General features: G+C 49.9%; 1 protein-coding gene across 6 annotated transcripts in view; it reads left to right on the top strand.

Moving 5' to 3' along the window:
* The window catches only part of GATAD2A (GATA zinc finger domain containing 2A), a 63,477-nt gene that overhangs the window by 18,109 nt on the left and 26,485 nt on the right, over positions 1–18,883 (top strand). For all 6 annotated transcript variants that reach the window (XM_066984031.1, XM_048052404.2, XM_066984032.1 and 3 more), the window contains exon 2: positions 11,133–11,207. The gene's annotated coding sequence lies outside the window, so the exon portion shown is untranslated. The remainder of the gene's footprint in view (positions 1–11,132; positions 11,208–18,883) is intronic.

Raw genomic sequence — 18,883 nt, 5'->3', positions numbered from 1 at the left:
AGGAAATGCAAACATTTGGAAGATCTAGGAGAGTAAAATTTAACAACCAGCCACGCATACTGAAGGCCAGACAAATAAGGGCTGGGATTATCACGTGTCTAACGAGGAGTTGGGTAAATCCCTTGGCCGAGGGAGCGATGAGTTTGCCCTGGTCTCTCATGCTCGTTAATTTAAGGCTCCGTGTCTTTGCAGGTGATGTGCTCGAGGCAGGTGAATTTCCGAGCTCTACGACATTTCTCTATAAATCCCATAGAAATGTTGGGGTGGAATGGCCAGTCTCTCAGTGACAGGGTCAGGTCTGTGAACCTAAAATGCCTCTGACTACGACTTTCAGAAGCTTGTTGTGGTCGCGTGTGGATATTTGGTGTTGTGAGGCGGCTCCGTTTTGGGAGCCTCTTTCTCCCATCACTGTCCTTGTGGAAGGAAGGATCTGGGAGGTGGGCAGCAGCCTCTTGCCAGCGGATAGGTTCCCAGGTCATCATGCTGGCCCTGCAAGGTGGCTTGTCAGGCGCTCCCTGCTCCCAGTTTGCATGCAAAACCAGTCCCATGCCAAGCTGGACCTGATGGGCATCATTCTCCGTGTAGAGCTCCTCTACAGCGTGCTCCCCGCCGCTCGCATTAGGCAGAGTGCATCATGAAAACAATTCATCTGAAAGAGCTCTGGGCATTCACACGAGCCAGTCTCATTTTGGGAGCACAGAGCTGCCCTTCTCATTCTGCACAGTCGGTATTCCTTCGTATTGACCACAGTGCTGCGGCCCATCCCTTTGGGGACGCTCACGAGTTCGATGTCGCAGACGTTGCGGCTCCCAGCGAGGGCTCTGCCGGGAGGGCTCTGCTCCTGCCGTGTTTGGAAGAAGAGTCACTCTCCAATTCCTTTAACAATTAGGGGGTGACTAACAACTTGAATGCAGTTTCTCTGCTAATTTACGGTGCCCTGTAGTGAACTCGGCCGTGGAATGAAAGGGATCAGTGTGCAAGTACGTCGTCTGCTGGTTTTGGTGTCGTATGCGTCACCTTCTGACTTGGGCTTACTCCTGTATAAACACGAACAGAGGCAATCAGAGCTGGGCGCAGTCTCGCCAGGCCCGATAGCTCAAGGCACGTGGGTCGAGGGCTGTTGGGACCCGTGTCGGGACGCGGTCGGCGGCACCTTGTAGTGCCACGGGTGACCAGCAATGTGCATGGGGGCGAGGAAATGGGAGGCGAGCCTCCCCTCTGCTTCCAGCATTGAAGCGGTGGTCAGGTACCTGGAGAGGTTTCCAAAACCTCGGTCGTGCAAGTGAGGCTGTGCAGTACTTCTGCTCATTTACCTACTGCTGTACGTAGGAGCGACTTCCTAGCCATGGGCTGTCAGCTGTGCCCGGTGTGTTCATTTGCTGAAGCAGCCATGTGATCGCGGGCTTTGAAATGCTTGCAAGCATTAGGGGAAGTAAACTGAAGGCATTCATATTTAATAGGATCTTAGAAAAATCCCGTCTCCAGCAGAATTAGGTACTGCAATTGTGTGTGTGTTTCTGTTGTGGCAGTATGTACAAACACATTGAACCACCTATTCAGGTTCAAACACAATACAGGTCTACAATTTTCTGGTTTTCATTGTACAATAGTAAAATTACTTAGGTGCCTATTGCAGGCACAGTAGTAGTGTGACGCTCTGTAGGAGGATGCTGTTGTGTTTGGACTTGCAATTTGGTTTTCTGGTAGTTTGTTGTTTTTTTTTTTTTTTTAAGGCTTATTAGATGTAGTCTCTGAAAGCGATTGTTTCATAAGGCAGCCTGTCATAAGTGGTGGAAGAACTTTGGTGTTTTAGGTGCTTGATATAAGGGTTCTTGAATCATAGACTATCCAAGTTGGAAGGGACCAACAAGGATCATCAAGTCCAACACCTCTTGCTTCTATTTGTTATCTCTGGAGGGCGTGCAGTGAATCTTCTCTCCATCAGGGGCTTGGGTTGTGCTCATGAAGAGCTGGGCATGGTCCGTGGGCAGAGTTCCCCATTTCTGGGCCACGCGTGCAGCAGGGAGAAGTGTACCGTGAATGCCTCAGTTAACTCTGTGAGTCACGCAACCACGACACGGCTGCAGTTGGAGGGGACCTCTGGAGGTCATCTTGTCCCACCCCCCTGCTCAAGCAGGGCCACCAGATGTGCCACGAACCCTCTTTGGCTTCTCTTCCCCCAACCACAAAAGTGAATTTGGATTAAAAGGGAGATGGCATTCCTAGCAGCTTTCCTGTCCCTGTTCCTGAAAACAGGTGATGCTGCAAGAAGGCTTCGGCTCGTGGTGTGGCTCCTTCAGAAAAGGAAGGTACCAATGGGCAGAGGACGTTCTGGATAAAACTCAACACGTAATCCTTGCGTAAGTTTGAGGCGCTCAGCTCTGGAATAATCCGGGCTGGCTCTGCGTGCCCGTTGCTGCATGCACTGAAGTCGCGCTCACAGGCAGTAGGAGCACTTGCAGTCACGGCTAACATCAGATGTGTGTCCTGCAGTTCATGAAAGGTTGCTTGTGCATTGGGCTGTTACTGCTCCGGGGGCCACGGCTGCATGCACGGCTAAAAGGGTTGAACAGGAAGATCACCCAGAGAAACTTTTTGACTTGTTGTGTCAATAGGCCTTAAGATATTTTGCAAATACTCCCTGTGGGAAGGCGTATGATTAATCAGTAACGTAGAATACGAGGTGGAAGGCAGCATGTCCTTAGGGGTGGTCTGGCGTGTGGCACGTGTGAAGTAGTTTGTGGCTGGCAAAGCTCTAAAATTCTCCTAAATTCTCTTAAATGATGGTGCGTTTCTCTGCGCTGGGGGAGTGCCCTTCCAGGCTTGTTGCCTGCAATCTTTATTCCATTAGTTTGTGTTGAAGGTATTTAGGATTATTCTGCTTTTTCGGCTTCCTTTAGCAAAGGTGTCCAGAGAGGGATGTATTAATTCCTTTTTGTTGCGCCAAAGCTGGTTTTTAAAGCTGGAGACAATGGCTTAACAAGCAGCCAGGAATTTAACTGATAGAAGTGGTTTGGGGAACAAAAGCATGCGAGTCCTGGCAGCTGAAGAACCGATCGGTGACTTCTAATCCCTACGTTGCCATGAGGTGCCTGAGAATTGCGACGATGAAGCCTATAGAAGTAATTAAATAAGACTCATTTTAATATTGCGCATGTTATTGATCCCTTAGGACATTTAGATACGCAAACTCGATAAGACTATTTCCTTTGCAAAACGCTGTTCGTTGTAGTTGTAACACCTCTGGTTGCTTTCTACCCAAAGCACCCTCGTGTTTTTGTGCAAGTTGGGTGTCGTTTTGCAAAAAGCAATTGAAGTAACTGAGCGCCCAAATTTTGCCTTGCTCATCTTCTGTGTCTGCTTACTTTGGGCTTGCTTTGGGTCGAGGGACCCTCGCGGGTTCGCTGCTAGTGGTTAGGCATGCTCGAGATAATCCCCCCTCGATCCCAGGGGTGATAAGGACAACTTGGGTTTCCTTTTGCCCTCTGGGTGTGGGACCACGGGCTGAACATCTGCCCCACAACCTTGCTTTTAGAACAGGAACGGCTGCGTGCGGTGCTCGGCGTGCAGCGCTCCCTTTTGATCTCAGGTGGGGGCTGCACTTTGCATCCAGATCAAGTTGTGTGTGCCGAGGCTTCTGAATTAATTAATGATGGTGGCTGTGCTCGGCTTCCCCTGTAAATAGGTGTGGCCCTGGGTGGCTGCCAAGCTGCCATTTCGTTCCCTTCTTTGGCTTTCTGAGCGGTGTCATTCTCTGCACACACCCTCGGCGAGGTTTTTAAATATCATCGGGGAAAACGAAGAATGCTGCTGCAAAATTATTAGCTTGTGGGTTATTAACGTACTCCTACAACTGAGATTGGGAACGCAGTACTAGCGGAGGGCGGCATCACGAGCTCCAAAAAATAAAAATAAAAAGTCTTTGTGCTGTATTTGCTGCTGAAGCCAGGTAGGCACAGACGGGATTATGCAGGAGGAGTTGAACGCTCACCCTGTTCAGTGCAGGAAGGTGACAAGACGCTGCCGTGTCCTGCTCGATCCCAGGTGGCCCAGTTAAAGTCACTGGCACTGGGTGGGCACGAGCTGCCTGCAGAGCCCAGCACAGCCTCGCGGGAGCACTGAGCATCGCCCAGCAGCCGAGAGAGAGCCCCCAGGTAGGGCATCCCAGGGCAAACGCGGTGAATGCAGAAGGCACGGCTTACTCGCTCGAAGTAGAACAGATTTTTTCCACCAGAGCTAGAAACAACAATTTGCCACCTGCTCTTTTTTTTTTTTTTAATCAAATGTTGCCACTCATTTTAGCCTCTGACCCCTAATGGGAGATCCAGGGCTTTCCCTTCTCCTGCCTTGGAGTTGGGCGCTTGGGGAAGGGGGCAATAAGGTCATGCACATATCCCTTTTCTCCATTTAATGCTCTGCGAATGCATTTCATAACGCTGCCTCTTTACGTAGAAAAGAGACGCCCTCCTTCTCTGTCCAAAACATTAAACATATCGAAAATAGTAATTCCAGTTCTTGAAAAACATGCTGGTGCAGCTATCCACGGAAACCTGCGCCGTTAGGTGATCAAATTGCCCTTTAATCAAAGCCAGCCCGCAGCTTCTCAGCACAGAGGATCGCGGTGCCGCTGTGGATGGATGGACGGCGGCGTCCCGCACGCATCCAGTCACTCTCAGTCCTGCATGAGGATCGATGTAATCGGCCAGAAACACAGAGTAACCAAAAATAGTGCAAACTGTCCTATATATTTAAAAAAAAAATAAATTGAAAAAGGGCCAAAGAACCCTCAACCTGAAGACATTTAATCCATTCTTCACTCTTCGTGGAGCTCTCTCCCTCTGCTTAACAGCAAATGTTGCAGTTCCTCTTCTGAAAACGGGCACTGCTTTGTTCACGTCTGCTGCCTGCCTGTTGTCTGACGTGCCGGGTGTTTTTTGTTGTGACTGCGAGTCAGCCTCTTGCAAAGATTTTGATTTAATGAGTCAGGTCTGCCCATGTAGTCGTTACGAAGATCCACTTGGGTAGATGTGAAGCAGATGTAGATCCCTGCTTGGACCTGGCTCTTCCAAAGGTCTGGTGCGGCTTCTTCATCAGTGGATGAGGTTTCATAGGATAACTATTAACTGTAAAATTAAGGACAAAAATATTTTCTGGCCGTTTCACGGGGAGGTGTATTCTGTACTCAACGACTCTCCTAATTCCTTATCGTAGCTCTTTGTTCCTTGGAGTGAGAACTTGAAATCGCTGAGATGTCTGTACAGGGGAACACGGCTCAGAACCAGAGCAGATCACAACTGGTTTATCCAAGCTGTTGCTTGAAGGTTGACTTTGTTTCGAAATGTCAGCGTTTTGTTGCTTATTTTATGACATATTGTTCTTAATTTTATGAAGCTTAAGTGTCCCAAGAGCAGTCCCCTGTGGACTTCTGGGGGAATAATTGCTTTTTCATAGATTTGCAGGGGAAGCTTCCCCCCCGTTCGAAGACATAAATCGCAATATGAGTGAAAAGCCGTATGAGCCGCATGCCTGTCTGCTAGAGCCCGTAGTGGTGCAACCCTAGACAATCGGGGGTGTTTCTATTCATGAGTAGCCAACCACGTCGTGATCTGGGTATTTTGAGCCTGCCCGATCTTCTGAATCAACCTGCAGAGAAACGCGCTCCATTTTGTGCCGGCCTGGGGCTCATTTCGTAAAGGTTTTCCGTGTGGCATCTGCGACGTTTCCATTGGCGTTTTCCATGTGGCATCTTCAGACCTCAAACCCCACGCGTTGGCTGCGTGCGCGTCAGCCCCGTGCCACCAAGCAGGCGAGCAGTAATGGGGCACCCCAGGCTCTGCTTACAGAACACCAGATTTTCAAGGTCTGGAGCAGTGTGCTGCCTGGAAGGAGAAATACTCCGCTCGGTACCGTTTTTTCTTTCTGACCTGCATTATTGGGGCCTCTTTATCTTTGCATCTTCCAGGCCCCCACACTTGAGTGACTTGTGGCTTATCTCGGGGAAAGCACAGGTAGATCGCTCCATGCGGGGCTTGTTCGGGGAGGGAGGAAGGAGCCTGGTAATGCGATTACCGCTGAGATGTTCCAGGCTAGGAACGAGAGAAGTCAAAATACGCGTTTGCACTTTGATCTGAAAACACCGAGTTTTGATTGCGAGAGATTAGATTGCACCCGTGGTTTTTCAGAAGGCTCAGCTTGGATTTTCTGGGGAGCACTCGCTCCCTGGTTCCCCATTTTCCTACACGCTGGTGCATGCTTGTGGTGGGGTTCGGGGGGCAGAATGGAGCTGGGCACCAGCAGGTGAGCAGCGAGATCTGTGCCGCTGTGAGCGGTCCCCCCAGCTCGCCCGGACCCCGAAGGAAGGGAAGGGTTTCTCCTTGAAGCCCCACGTGTGCTTCCACGGGATTTGACACCCCTTGACTTGGCATCCATTAGGAGAATAAATGCTGCAAAATAAGCCTCCCCCGAAGGACGGACGTGCCGGGGTGACATGTCTGAAGAGCAGCCGTTGCCTGTGAGTAGTTTTCCCGTTTCTGTCTCTGCTGCTCCTACCTCGAGCGATTCCCTGGCCGCTAGCGTGGCGCGATCCTGCTGCGGACCGGCTTCGCCCCAGGGTCACCGCGGCTCCCGGCGCCCGTGCCCCGCGAGCGCAGGCATTGATCTGAAGGGGGTAATTAGGAATGCTATTGACGGCCGGGGAGGGGAGCCGCCCGCTTTATCCCTGGCGCAGGAATTCAGGAGGGAGCCGGGGAGACTTTTAATTTGTAACAGGTTTTATTTGCCATCTGACTCGTGCACAATAAACTGGTAGCGGTGGTATTAGCGAGCATCTGAAAGGAGCTTTTCTGCCTCCCTGCGAGGTGGCACCTCGCTGCACAGAGGCTGAAACCGGAGGGTGTGCGGCCAGGGGGCTTCGGGAGCTTTCGCCGGGGTCTTCGGGCGTGCAGGAGAAGTTAGAAAGCAATTCTTGACTATTCGGTGAAACACTAACGTGCTCCAGGTACAGAGTGGATTGGCACATTCATAAAAAGCCAGAGAAGTGCTTTTCCACTCCACGATGATGGCTTTTGTATTAACACAAGTGCCGTGACTATTATTTCCATCCAGTGGCTCTTCCTAGAATTCTGTTGAGACGCCTGCAGGCAGGAGGCTGCATTTTTGGAGTGTACAGAAGTGCTTTCAGCTGAAATTCTGGTGCTTAAAACCCCCATTTGATACTTCTGTACGGCTTCGGGTTCTCTTTTCAGACCAATACTTGGAAGACTTCACTCCCATATTCAAAAATGTTTATGGAAGTAAAGCCTGAGCACCTGAGACAGAAGCTAGCCCCTCGTGTGTCAATATTTAAATTGAAACGTGACTCCTTTTTCTGCTGACCAGTTTGCTCAGCCTTCCAAAAAGTACAGAAGTTTTCTTATCTCGGTTGTTTGAGGAGGCATGTGTAGCAGCACTGCTGCACTGGGGTACCTGTGTCATAGTTTCCATGCCTTAATCTTCTTATAGAATCTGGAGCCTGTCTTATTCTGAAAATATTATATTTTTAAAGCCTTCTTTTGCACGGTAAATCTCTTGAATTTTAGCGGATCATAATTTTTCCAGATAGTGTTGCTGGAATTCAGCAATGTTGCTAAAAAATGCAATGCCTAGTGTTCCGATCTTCAACTTCCATCATCATTTTGTAGAGGAAAAACCTTCACCAAGTGACAAAGTCGGCTCTGAACAAGTAGATGTGATTTCTGCTCTGCTGGTGAAGTACCTTCGGTCCAGTGCCTGGTGGATTTCTTGTGTTTCACTTCGTACAGATGTAAAAAGTTGCTATATCAGAGTGAGATCTGTGATTCTCTTCAACTGACGCATCAAACCTTTGTAAGCAACGCTGGAGAATTGGGATATTTTTCAGAATATCAAATGCTGCTGGGTTGTGACCACCCTGCCACGCTCGGAGTTGGAATAGGAAAGTTTTGGGGGGCTGAAACGTGCAGCTTGCCCTGATTCAGAGGGTTTGGGGGATGTGGGCAGGGGTCAGCAGGGTAACACCGTGTCTGTTGGGTGGCTGGCTTTACAGCCAACATCTTGGCTCGGCCGCACGCTGCCTCCTCCTGCAGAGAGGTTTCTCTGATGGAAGCGCTGTCAAAACTTGGAGCTGCTGTTTAGACAGAGTTTCACTTCAGAGCCTTAACCGTTTAATCGCCCGCTTCCTACGAGAAGCCCTAAATAGATGCCTTAAAAATAACTCCTTCAACACGCTTTTATAAACATTTTCACCTTGGTTTTCTCGGCGCCGTGCGAGCAACCTTCCCGTGCTGGAGAGAGAAGCAGGAGGAGGCTGCGCCGCGGAGCGAGCCCGGCGCCTGGCACCCGGGGCCGACCGGGGAAACTTCCACGGCGTGGGTCAGCGCCGCCAGCATTTCATGGCAGTGAAGCGGTTAAAGTGCTCCTCTGGTGTCCTCGCAAGATGAAAACTATTTTAGTCCCATGACAGGAGCACTCTGGGAGCTGAGCGCTCCGGTTCGTTAAAAATGGAGGCCGGCCGGAGGCTCAGGAAGACGACTCGGCAGCTCAGACTTCCCATGTGCGGAGCACGTCGGAAGGAAGGATTCCTGCTTGTACCAGCCTCCCCCAAAATCCCTTAAAACCCTGCCACCAGCCCATTCGTGTCGCCCTATTCCTCTTTCTCGGGGAGGACTTGCAGATGTGCAGGCTGTCCCTGCGGCGTGGGCTCCATCCCTCAGCCTCCCCGGCCACCGCGACCTTCGCCGGTCCCGCCAGCACTATCCCCACCATACAAATAATGCTATTTTTTCCCCCTTTTTGTTTTTCCCTCCCCCCTTTTTCCCAGCAGCGTCACAACTTGTGGCTTCCTGCCTGCTGCAATAGTGTCGTAGCTGCCGATTAACGCGGCAGCTCCCGCCGCGACCCGGCGTCGTGTGGGTTGCGTTTCGGAGGTTTCGGTGATGGAGGAGCCTTGGTTCGCGTCCTGGCCGGGCACACGAGGAGCAGCATGGAAGTACCGTAGTGCCCCTCGCTTGTCGGACCCCTGTGAAGCCCCTGAAGTGGCTCTAGCAATGGTTTTCAGTGGGCTACTAATTAGAAAAGCGTTGGACTAATAGGATGAGCTATAATTAGCAAGACCTGCCCTCTAGATGGCTAATCAGGGCCCGCACACAGTTGCATATCCATTCATTAACTTTCCATATCTGCAATTTCGTAGCGATGCGTTGAACCTATTGGAACCTTTCGGGGTGCTGGAAATAGTAAAGCAGACGAGTTGTACGGGGCAGGATCTCCCAGCTTTTGGGACAAGATGACCTCCGAGCTCGCTGGAGCTCCTTTTGTGGAGGTGACCGACCGCAGGCGGAGCGTGCCGGGGACAGCGACCCTTCAGCATCTCCTCCCCATCCGGCAGGGGGGAGGAGGAGAAGTCGGTGAGCTGTTGTCCTGCCCGCTGGACAAAAGAAAATAGCTCTGCAACTTTCTGAGGAGGGAAATGACTCAGAGTTCTTGGTGGCTTAGCAGAAATAAGAGGCCGAGCTTCCAAGGAGTCGTCTTGGCAGCCGGCGTGCATCAATTACAGTGCTCCACCTCCAGCCCGGCGCTGCTGCCCCGTGCCAACACCAGCTTCGAGTTGGTGTGCGTGGTGTGGGGCTCGCTGCCGGCATCGCAGCTCTTGTCGTGGTGTCCACTTCGTGCTAGGTGAAAAGCAGAGCAGGCGGTGCCGAGGGAGCTCCTGCTGCAGGCACAGGCAGCTGCTGGCCCTCTTGTATGGTGAAATGAGTTGGTTGTACTGTGCTGGTGTGCACAGGCTCTGTTTCTTCCCTCTTGTTTCCTAGCGAGGGAAGAACAAGGTGTGAATGTCGTGTGCTGTATGTGCAGGGCGATAAAAGGGGTTTTGTAGGGCATAAGCAAGTGTGGGCCAGCAGGGCTTGTTCTGGAGTAAAAAAGCAGACAGCACGTGAGCATCGTCTATGAGGATGCTTTTTGTGTGCTCTCCTGTAGGAGCAAAACTTGGGTAAGAAGTCCTTTCCACTTTATTTCTCTGCTTTATGTTCAACTTCCTGGCAGCTTCTGCAGGGACCTGGGATGTGTCCTCAGGTGTGACCAGGAACAGGGGATAGCTGACTTGGTCCGCGTTACGGGGGACCCTAAAACCCCACCAAAACCTCCTTACTTACAAATCAATATGAAGGAGCCTTGCCTTTATGTAGTATCTTGGCTGTTCGCTGAATGATCTCACACAGCACAAACCAAGAATCGGCTTTGCCGTTGGGTGCTGGATGGAATAGGTGAGAGGAAAGCATCTCGAGGACAAGGAGGACCCGGAGCTGGGAGCTCGAGTACAGAGGCTCCTCAAGAAATTTGCTCAAGCTACAAGGCTCTCCTGCCATCAGCAGCTTCGTGGCATTGAGCCACGCTAGCCTAAACCGCTGGACAAATACTGCCTTGTTTGCCGCATCTCGCTGCGTCGCAGCTATTAAAATGCTGGTCCAGGGGCCTGCTGGCTTGTTGGGCAAATGAAAAGCTGAAAGCAGCTGAAAACCTTTATGAAATGAGACGTTTATTTTTGTCAGCATTTGTCTTTAAAGCAGCATGCCTTTTGAGGTCATGCCACAATTGGTTTGGGGAAGAGTAAATAAGTTTCCTTCGGGAGACGCGTCTTCAAGTGGTGCTCCCCTGCCCGCGTGCATGGCCCGGGGCTGCCTGGAGGCTCGCCCCATGGGACTGATGCTGGAGCAATATTTGGGGTTGGGGTGTCCTCACCCAGCCAGGGAAACGGTCACTTAGAACTGGGGATGTTGGTTCCAGTGGTGTTCGGGGCAAACCAGAGGTACCAAGAAGCAGTTGGCTTCCTCTGGGAAGAAGCAAAGAGTAAAGAAATAGAGAACAAGAAAAGTAGTAATGGAAATATTTCTGTGCGCGCTTTCTGTTTTTAAGCCCAAAGCACTGGAACACGAGCCTGACTTGCAATTCCTTTCCAGTTCAACTAATAGGATGTAAAAGATGTGGTCTTGTCACCTTTCACGTGGGCAGCGGAGCTTTAGGACTGTTGTCTGGTGATCGAGTGTGCTTTGGGCGAAGGCGGTGGGCATGCCACCGGGGAGACTAAAGGAGTACTAAACTACTTGTCTTTTCCTCAGGACCCTCTGCGCAGTCACTTTCAGCCGCTCGGCCTGGACAGGACCCCAGGTGGAACCCATGAACTTCGCTGACGGGTAAGAGTTGTGGGCGGGTGCTTTTTTTTTACACCTCTGCTCCTGCCTTGTCCAGGATGGCAGAGCTCAGATGCTAAACTCGGACCTGGATTTGGTCCCTGTGCCTTATCCAAACGTTGCCTTTCATTTAACGTTTAATCAGCGCTCCAAAGTATGTAAATCTCCACAGCTTGCTAATGGGCAAACAAAGAAGTTTCGCTTCCTTTTAGCTGGGCATTCACAACAGCTGCACGGTATTTTCAGTCTTGAACGAGAGGAGAAGCAAAAGCAAGTGCACTGAAATTCCTCCCTTGAGACTCCTGTAGATTTTGATCATTTGTGCAACCCCCAGAAGAAAAATGGTGAATGGAAATGAAATTTCTGCAGCTAGCTTGTAGCTGTGGCAGTGATCTAATGGTGTACTTGAAGTAACGCAGTTGAAAGCTCTCTGGAGCAACTGTCCTGTGATGGTGCTCACCCATCTCACCGTATTGTCAAAGGCAGCATTTTAGAAATAGTAATTTATAGGATTTGTCCAATGGTTGTCTTTGTTTTCTTTTTTCCCCCTCTAAAAGACACACTGCCAAGGCTCTGGTGATCAGTGTTAAGGATTTCTGGTCCTTGCTTCTGTTTTTCTTCTCTAGTGTAGGTGTTGATGTTTCTGCTGGTAGATTTACTAATTACTTCATTTATTATTTGTACATAGTCAGCTTCAGAACTGAGCCAGAGCCCAAACTTGTGCATGGTAGAGCCACCTTTCATGAGACCCACATGAAATCATAAAAACATCCTCCTTAATGACATCAGTCAGTGGTGAAGGAGTGGGAGTAGCAGTGAGAGTAGTTGTATTACTCTCACACTTCGACGTATCCACCACAGTTGTGGAAATTTCTTAATCTGCTCTCTTGATCAGTGACTTAAAGCACCTGAAATGCAGCTCTGTGAAGTTGTAGAGATGTGTGCCTAAATACTATCTTATTTTGCCAGTTCAACTTGTTACCCAAATACTGCTGTTCTGAACCCTAATCGAAACTCGTGTTAACTGCTGTTCTGCACTGAGGAATCTCGGTGATTTCTCTTTTTGTTGTTTTTTTTGTTGGTTTTTTTTTTGGTAATACAAAGCCCAGACATAGTCATTAGCAGACTTCCTGCCCAGTAGTTTCTAGACAAAAATAGATCCATAAAACTTGGGGGAGAATTCAGGTCAAACAAATCCCTCATGTAGTGGCTGCAAGTAGTACCCTCTAAATAAACGCCTTTACACCCAAAGCTGTGGCTTTAGAATTAATATAACATCCAAGGTCTTTTCAGAAGAATTAGGCTAGTGGTTGGAAAAGAAGAAAATTCTTTAAGTTGTTCAGATCTTTCTTTTGGTGCCCAGTCCTTTGTATTCATTTATACTAATTCCCTCTATGGTTGGGCTGCGGCCGTGTTAAATAATTAATATTGGGTTGAATGAATCCGGAGTGAGGCCCTGCTTGGGCAGGGTGATGCTGCAGCCCGTTGGGATGGTCTGAGTGCACAGAGCCTCTCTTCCTTTAAGTTTTTAAAACACAGAGGAGCGAGGAATCACCCGTGCTACAATATGCACAGCATGCAGTGCTGGAAAAGCTGATTGTTGTTGTGACGGGGTATTTAACGATGCTAATTTTGCTGTTCTTGCATAAAATAAATGAACCAACCTAGATCCCTTCTTTAATAAGAAGCATACGTGAACTTGGGGGGGGACTTGATTGCAATCTACAGTGCTACAGTGCTGTTACTTAATATTTAAATGAAATTTAAAATCGAGTTCTAGTCCTCTAAGCAGTAGGTTTTATTTCTGAGTCAAAATAAACACGGGATAAACAGTTCTTAATTATTAGCTAATAACTGTGAGGGGCTGACGTGACTGGAGAATCCACGCAGTAAAGGGAGGCAGCATCCTTCCTGCCAAGCTGCACCAGGCCACGTGCTCCTGCCTTTAAACAAAATGATTTTGATTCTGTCTTTTTCCTGCCGAATTCCCCCGGCGAGCTGGGGGTGACGATGAACCCCCCTCGTTGCTGAAAGCTGCAGCTCTGAATCGCGGTGGCAGAGCATGAGGAGAGGTGGCACCGTGCTGCCGGGGCGCCCGCGTCCCCACGGCGAGGCCAGGAAGTGGGGCTTGGAGCGCTGGGTGCTCTCAGGAGAGAACAGCACCGCCGGTAAGAGAGGTTTAGGAGAAACGTCTGTTCGCTTTATGCAAGATTTTTTTTAAAAAAATTAAGTTTTTTTTTTTTTTTTTTGAAGATCGCTCTGGCAGTGCTTCTCTGAGGTTCTTACAGAATTCTAGCGAATAAGATTGACTTTTACAGGCCACAGCTATTAGATGTTTAATATAACCTATATGGCACATTGAGCTTTCTGTTAGGAATTGTGACCACTTCTCCGATGCACACGGCGCTTAGATAATGATTAGAGTGCAGGTTTCCTTCACAAACGGAGCCAAACCTTGCCTTAATAGCGATTTTCTTTTTAAGGCGAGCTGACACAAAAGCGATGGAAGGCAGACTGGTGACTCCTCGTGCAGCGGGACTCCAGCTTCCAAAGTCTCCTTTCTGGCCAAAACCAGAGCTTAACGTTTGTGGTGCTCGGAGCTTCAGCATGCTCCTACAGATGTTTGTCTGTTAATTTCCGTAAATATTTAGTCAAACGAGGGCTGAGCTGCTTCCTACTGCGCTGCGGGCACGGCGCTGTGCCGGGGCTGCCTGGCGCCGCTGCTCCTTCGGGTGATAACAAAGCCGCTCCTGCAGGCCCAGGGTGTCGGTGGGATCCCTGGGATCCCCACACCCCGTGTCCCAGCTGTTCTCCCTCGATAATCCATCCGGCCAGTGCCCCCGAGATGCTTTTCTGCTGGAGCCTGCAGGCAGGCCGCTGCCGTGCCGCCGGCCCCTCGCCGGCCAGAACTGCTCCCCGCCACGCCGCGCGATGCCTCGCACCCCGGCACAGAGGAAACTTTTGTGGGCTCCTTCTCCTTTTAACCGCAAGTACTTAGCAGCCCTCAGCAAGGTCACTTATCTTCCCCTGCGCCCTCGCAGCGAGGGGAAACGATAATCATGACAGAAAAGGGGGGGGTCAGGGCTGCCGTGCCCGGGGAGGTGCTGCCGGGCCGGCGTGAGCACACACGCGGCTCAGCCGGCACGGGAAGGGTTAAGGGCTGCCATTTTGTTATGTAACACCCTTAATGGACATATCGGTGAATGGCACCAAAATGGCAGGGCTTAACCCTTGGTGGGCTGCCGTGCTCAGCCGGCCCCGGGGCTGGCAGCCGGCCCAGGGCGTGCTGTGGGCGCTCTCGGGGTGCTGGGCGCCCGCCTGCCCCTCGCCCCGTTTTGAGGGGGCCTGGGCAGCGGCAGCCCCGCTTGTGGGGCTCGTGGCATGGGGAGCATGGCGGGCACAGCCAGGGGATCCCCCCGCATCGCCTCGACTCCTTCAGGGAAGGGACAGGCCCTGTGGTGCCCAGGGGAGCTCAGGTGTGGGCCTTGTGTTATTGTTATTATTATTTTTTGACCCCCCTGTTACCGTCCTTCCCCCGTTGCATTAATTCTTTTTTCTAGGTCAGTTCTTAATTTGGATATCTGAAGTTTATTCCTCTAAAAATTCATACAACAAGGTCATGAGCTCCTGTGTGTGCACATGTACGCACATTAATACACATGCAGACATGAACACCTTCACACAGTGGTACACACACAATAATTTTTAACAACTCTGTCAGAGATCTCACTTCTAGCTTCGTTATCAATGAGTATGTAGGAAATAAAAGCGCTTATGACGTAATTAAGCTCAGTTGAAACAACTTCTTACAGAAACTTTCCTGCGTGCTGCTACGAGAAATTAATTGGGGTAGGCATGGTGGGGAGGGGGCGTGCGGGTGGTCCGGGCGGCCGTGCTTGCCGGAGGCAGGTCTGGTGTGTGCAGGGGCTGTGCTGGGTCCGAGCGACTGCTGAGCCAGAAACTTTGTGATCAGCTGCATTTAGGGAATATCCAAAGCCATCCCTGACTTCTTTTCACTCAGGGGCATTGACTTGGATGCGTCTTAACCTCCCCGTTTCCTCTTCTGTAACCTTGCTTTTTTTTTTTTTTTTCCCTTTCACTGTAAAAGTTTCCAGATCATGCTGGGAAAGAGGGCTGTTGATCTTTGTTTTTGGCTACCGAAAAGGGTGAATATCACGTAGCCGGACGGGTTTGTGTGTGGCTGCAGTGGGATCCGAGGCCGTCTGCAAATGGTCTGCGCTGAGCCCGTATCTGCTGCCGGTGCTCACCAGCAGTGTTGATTCTAGCAAAGCCTCAGGATGTAATTTTAACTTCAGCCCTTTTTATTTCATGCTACCAAGTTGAGCTAAATAGTAGGGGAAAAAAAAGTGAGCATAAGTGCTTTCCTGTGAAGGAATTACTTGAAGTTTGTATGAGGAAGTTATAAATCATGAATGGGAGTGGAGAGAGGAGGCGATACGGATAACTGAGTGTGATGCAGGGAAAAGTGGAAGTGTACATTACAAACAGCAAGCAAAGCGTGCTTTTTCTTTCCTCTTTTTTTTTTTAATTGTGGTTTTGTCTCCATGCACAGTGTCAGCATTCCCTGTGTGTGCTTGTGCTCCAAACCTGTTCCGGCTGCTCCCTGGTTGCCTGGAGGTGCCCTGATGGGGCAGAGCCGGGTGAGCCAGGCACGGCTTCTGCAGCTGTTTAGGTTTATTCTGGGCTGGATTGCACATCTGGAAAAATCAGCACAGAGTAATTAATTTCCCAAGTCCCAAACTGGAACTTTCTGACTTTTTCCCTGTTCTGTAACTTTTCCAGCAGAGGCAAAAGTGAGCGAGCAGGTGACGGTGCAGGAGCTCCCTGCCTCTGGCACCGAGCGCGATGCTCACCAGGCTGGCAGACCCAGGCTGTGAACTCCAAGGAGGAGGTTTGGGTTTTTCCTGTTGGCAACGTGCTCGGGGGGCAGGGGAACAGCACGGAGGACTTCCTTCTTGATGAGACTTTGGGCTGACCAGGTGTAATCCTGTGGCCTGCAGTCCGAGGAGTTTACAGTGTTTTATGTTGGGCGCTAAACTGCCTTTTGAATTGATCATAGTGGTTAATCTGTTACAGCGATGGCACTTAAAGCTGAGTATTTGCTACTTAGTTCCCAGGCGCTCCGCCCCAAGCTATGCTGTTCCTTGTAATAAAAGGCAGAACCATCCATAAAAACTTAAAATTTACTGCATAGCCCTTACTTACTCATCCTTCTTTAAAATAAAGGTACAGTCGAGTTGAACCGAAGCTGTTTACACTTCACGTTGGTCCTGTTGCTGTTAGTGGTGGAGGAGCAAGAATGGGGATTTAGAGAATAGCTTCAAAACTGCTATGTTATCCTTGAAAGAGCCTGGGTGTTTTTGAAACATCCAGCTGATTTATTCCCATCTGGTGGAATCAATTGGTGAAGATGTGATCTCAATAAATTCAGTGGACTTGCTGGAACATGGCAGAGAATACAGGCTTTGAGTGTACAGATCCATTCCTTTTTTTTTTTTTTTTTTTTCTCGGTTAAAGTTGTGAAATCTAAACACAAACTCTGTTGTGTTTCGGGACTTGCCCTTTTTGTCTGTGGGAGTTAGGAGGGGCTCTGCATCCTCCCCCACCCCAACAGATAGTTTCCTTCTGGGAGTGGAGAGAGGAATCTGCAGGAGCCAAGGTACTGGGGGTACTTGTAAGGTGCTGTTCTGCCGTGGTGGTACAGGCTCATCTGATGGCAGGTGTGCCATCGTACCTGCTGGGGATGATGCCAGATCTGCCATCAGGAGGGAACTTTCTCCCCACCTCAGCTGGGGTTTCTCTTAACCTCTTGTGTCATACAAGGAGCAGCTCACGTCCTTTCGGGATGTCTCTGCTGGTGCCAGTGCCCTCTTCCTCCTCCTCTTCTCCCAGGGCAGGCTTCTGGTTTCAGTCTTCTCCTACGGGTCTTGAGTTTAGGCAGGTTTGGGAAACGCTTTGTATGGTTGGCCACCATGTGAAACCCATCCTGCAGAAGACTTGCTGAGCTGTGCTCCTACTTCGTGATGCCCTTGGAGGTGCAGGAGATGAGGCCCAGTAACACAGGTGCTTCCCATAAAAGCCTCTGACACTACCAATTTCCCTCTCTTTCCCTGAAAAAGGAGAGAGAACGACCTTTTTAAGAAATCCTCCTCATTATTTTTGTCCTTTTTCTCCTCTCCTTCTCTCAATGCTACATTTATTTTCCTTTAGGTCTCTCTGCGTGTGCATCCATATCAGCAAACTTTCCTTGTACCATTTCCCGAAAGGGTTAAAACAACTATTTTAGGGCTCATCTACAATAAATACGACTTAATCAGTATTGCAGTGGTAGGGGAGCCATGGAACCAGATCTCCCTATGACAGCGTGTATAAACCTTGAGCCTGCACCTGCATTCTTCAGGTTTAGCTGTAAAATCTTGGTGTAATCTAGTCCCAAGGTCTCTCTGGTAACGCAGGTCTGCACAACGTGCTGTTTCCCTTGTGCTACAAATACTCTTCTCCCTAGCAATTGCTGTTCCAGTTGCTGCCTTCCAGCCCACGTCGTTGTGACAAAATGCTGTGCTGTTAACAAAAACTTGGGCTGAGTTTTGGTTTGCAGAAAAGTTACCGTAGCAGCAGCACAGCATCGCTCCAAGGAGAAGTGACCCTGCGAGCTTCTTGACAGCGAGTACTGAACGCACGAGGAGGATGAAACCATTTCCAGCTAAAAGTTTGGGTTAAGTATCTGGTAAGGGAGCGATGATGTTACAAGAACAAGTGGCTGCTTCTCGTTTGGGAAGGAATTGCAGGGTGCCAGTAGTGCCGTAAATATAAATGGATTTAATTAACTGCTCACAGGTGATGCAGAGTTTCCAGTGTCTGGCCTTGTGTTGGCTCTCCTAGAGCTGGAGATGGGAGAGCCCTGAGCCAGTGGAAGCTGCAGGGCTTGGCCATCAGAAAGGCTGTTTGCCACCGGCCTGCGTCATGTCCTGGAGAATCCGTAGTAGGAAAGGGTTTGTTGAAGAGGTGCATCCTGCATTTTCATCAAGGCTGTGACAAGGCTGACCTGTGGAGGGTTTGCACCTGGAAAATGTTGAGTGGGGTGCCCAGCGTCTGCCTCTCCATTGCAACTGTTCATTACCTGGTTTTCTGCTACTGGTATGATTTTGGCTGTGTAATATTTCTTACATAAACTCACTGCAAATGCAAGATTTAGATTGTTTCCATTGCCTATGAAGTTAATGCAGGTAAGAGAGATTGAACCGTGAGGGTGCAGAGTTCTGCCTGGCAGCTCTGCCTGTAATCTGCTATGAAACATCCCACTATAGCCCAAAGTACTGCTTTTCCCCATCCCTATCAAAAATGGGGATAATGAAGTAGCAGCAATTACGTCTTACAAATGCCTTTAAAATTTGGGGCCCGAGTCCCTGAAGCACGGAGGCACAGGCAGCCGTAGCCATCGGATCAGCGCAGGCTTTGGGAGCGGTGCTGCTCGTCCATGCAAGACTGCAGAATATGAAGGTGCTGAAAATGAACCCAGGTCGGGCATCTTTTTATTTTTTATTTTTAGAGGAGGTTTCCTACTGACCAAGCAGTCCTGCTCCTGGAGAGTCTCTGCAGTCGGTGGCAAATCTCGGTGTATGTGAGCTGGCTGCTAGCAGGCTGGGCAGCACTTTGCT

The sequence above is a fragment of the Anser cygnoides genome, chromosome 27 (genome assembly GCF_040182565.1).
Source record: "Anser cygnoides isolate HZ-2024a breed goose chromosome 27, Taihu_goose_T2T_genome, whole genome shotgun sequence".
NCBI classification, from domain to species: Eukaryota; Metazoa; Chordata; class Aves; order Anseriformes; family Anatidae; genus Anser; species Anser cygnoides.
The sequence above is the reverse complement of the archived record's forward strand: the minus strand, read 5'-3'. Positions and strand labels throughout refer to the sequence as shown.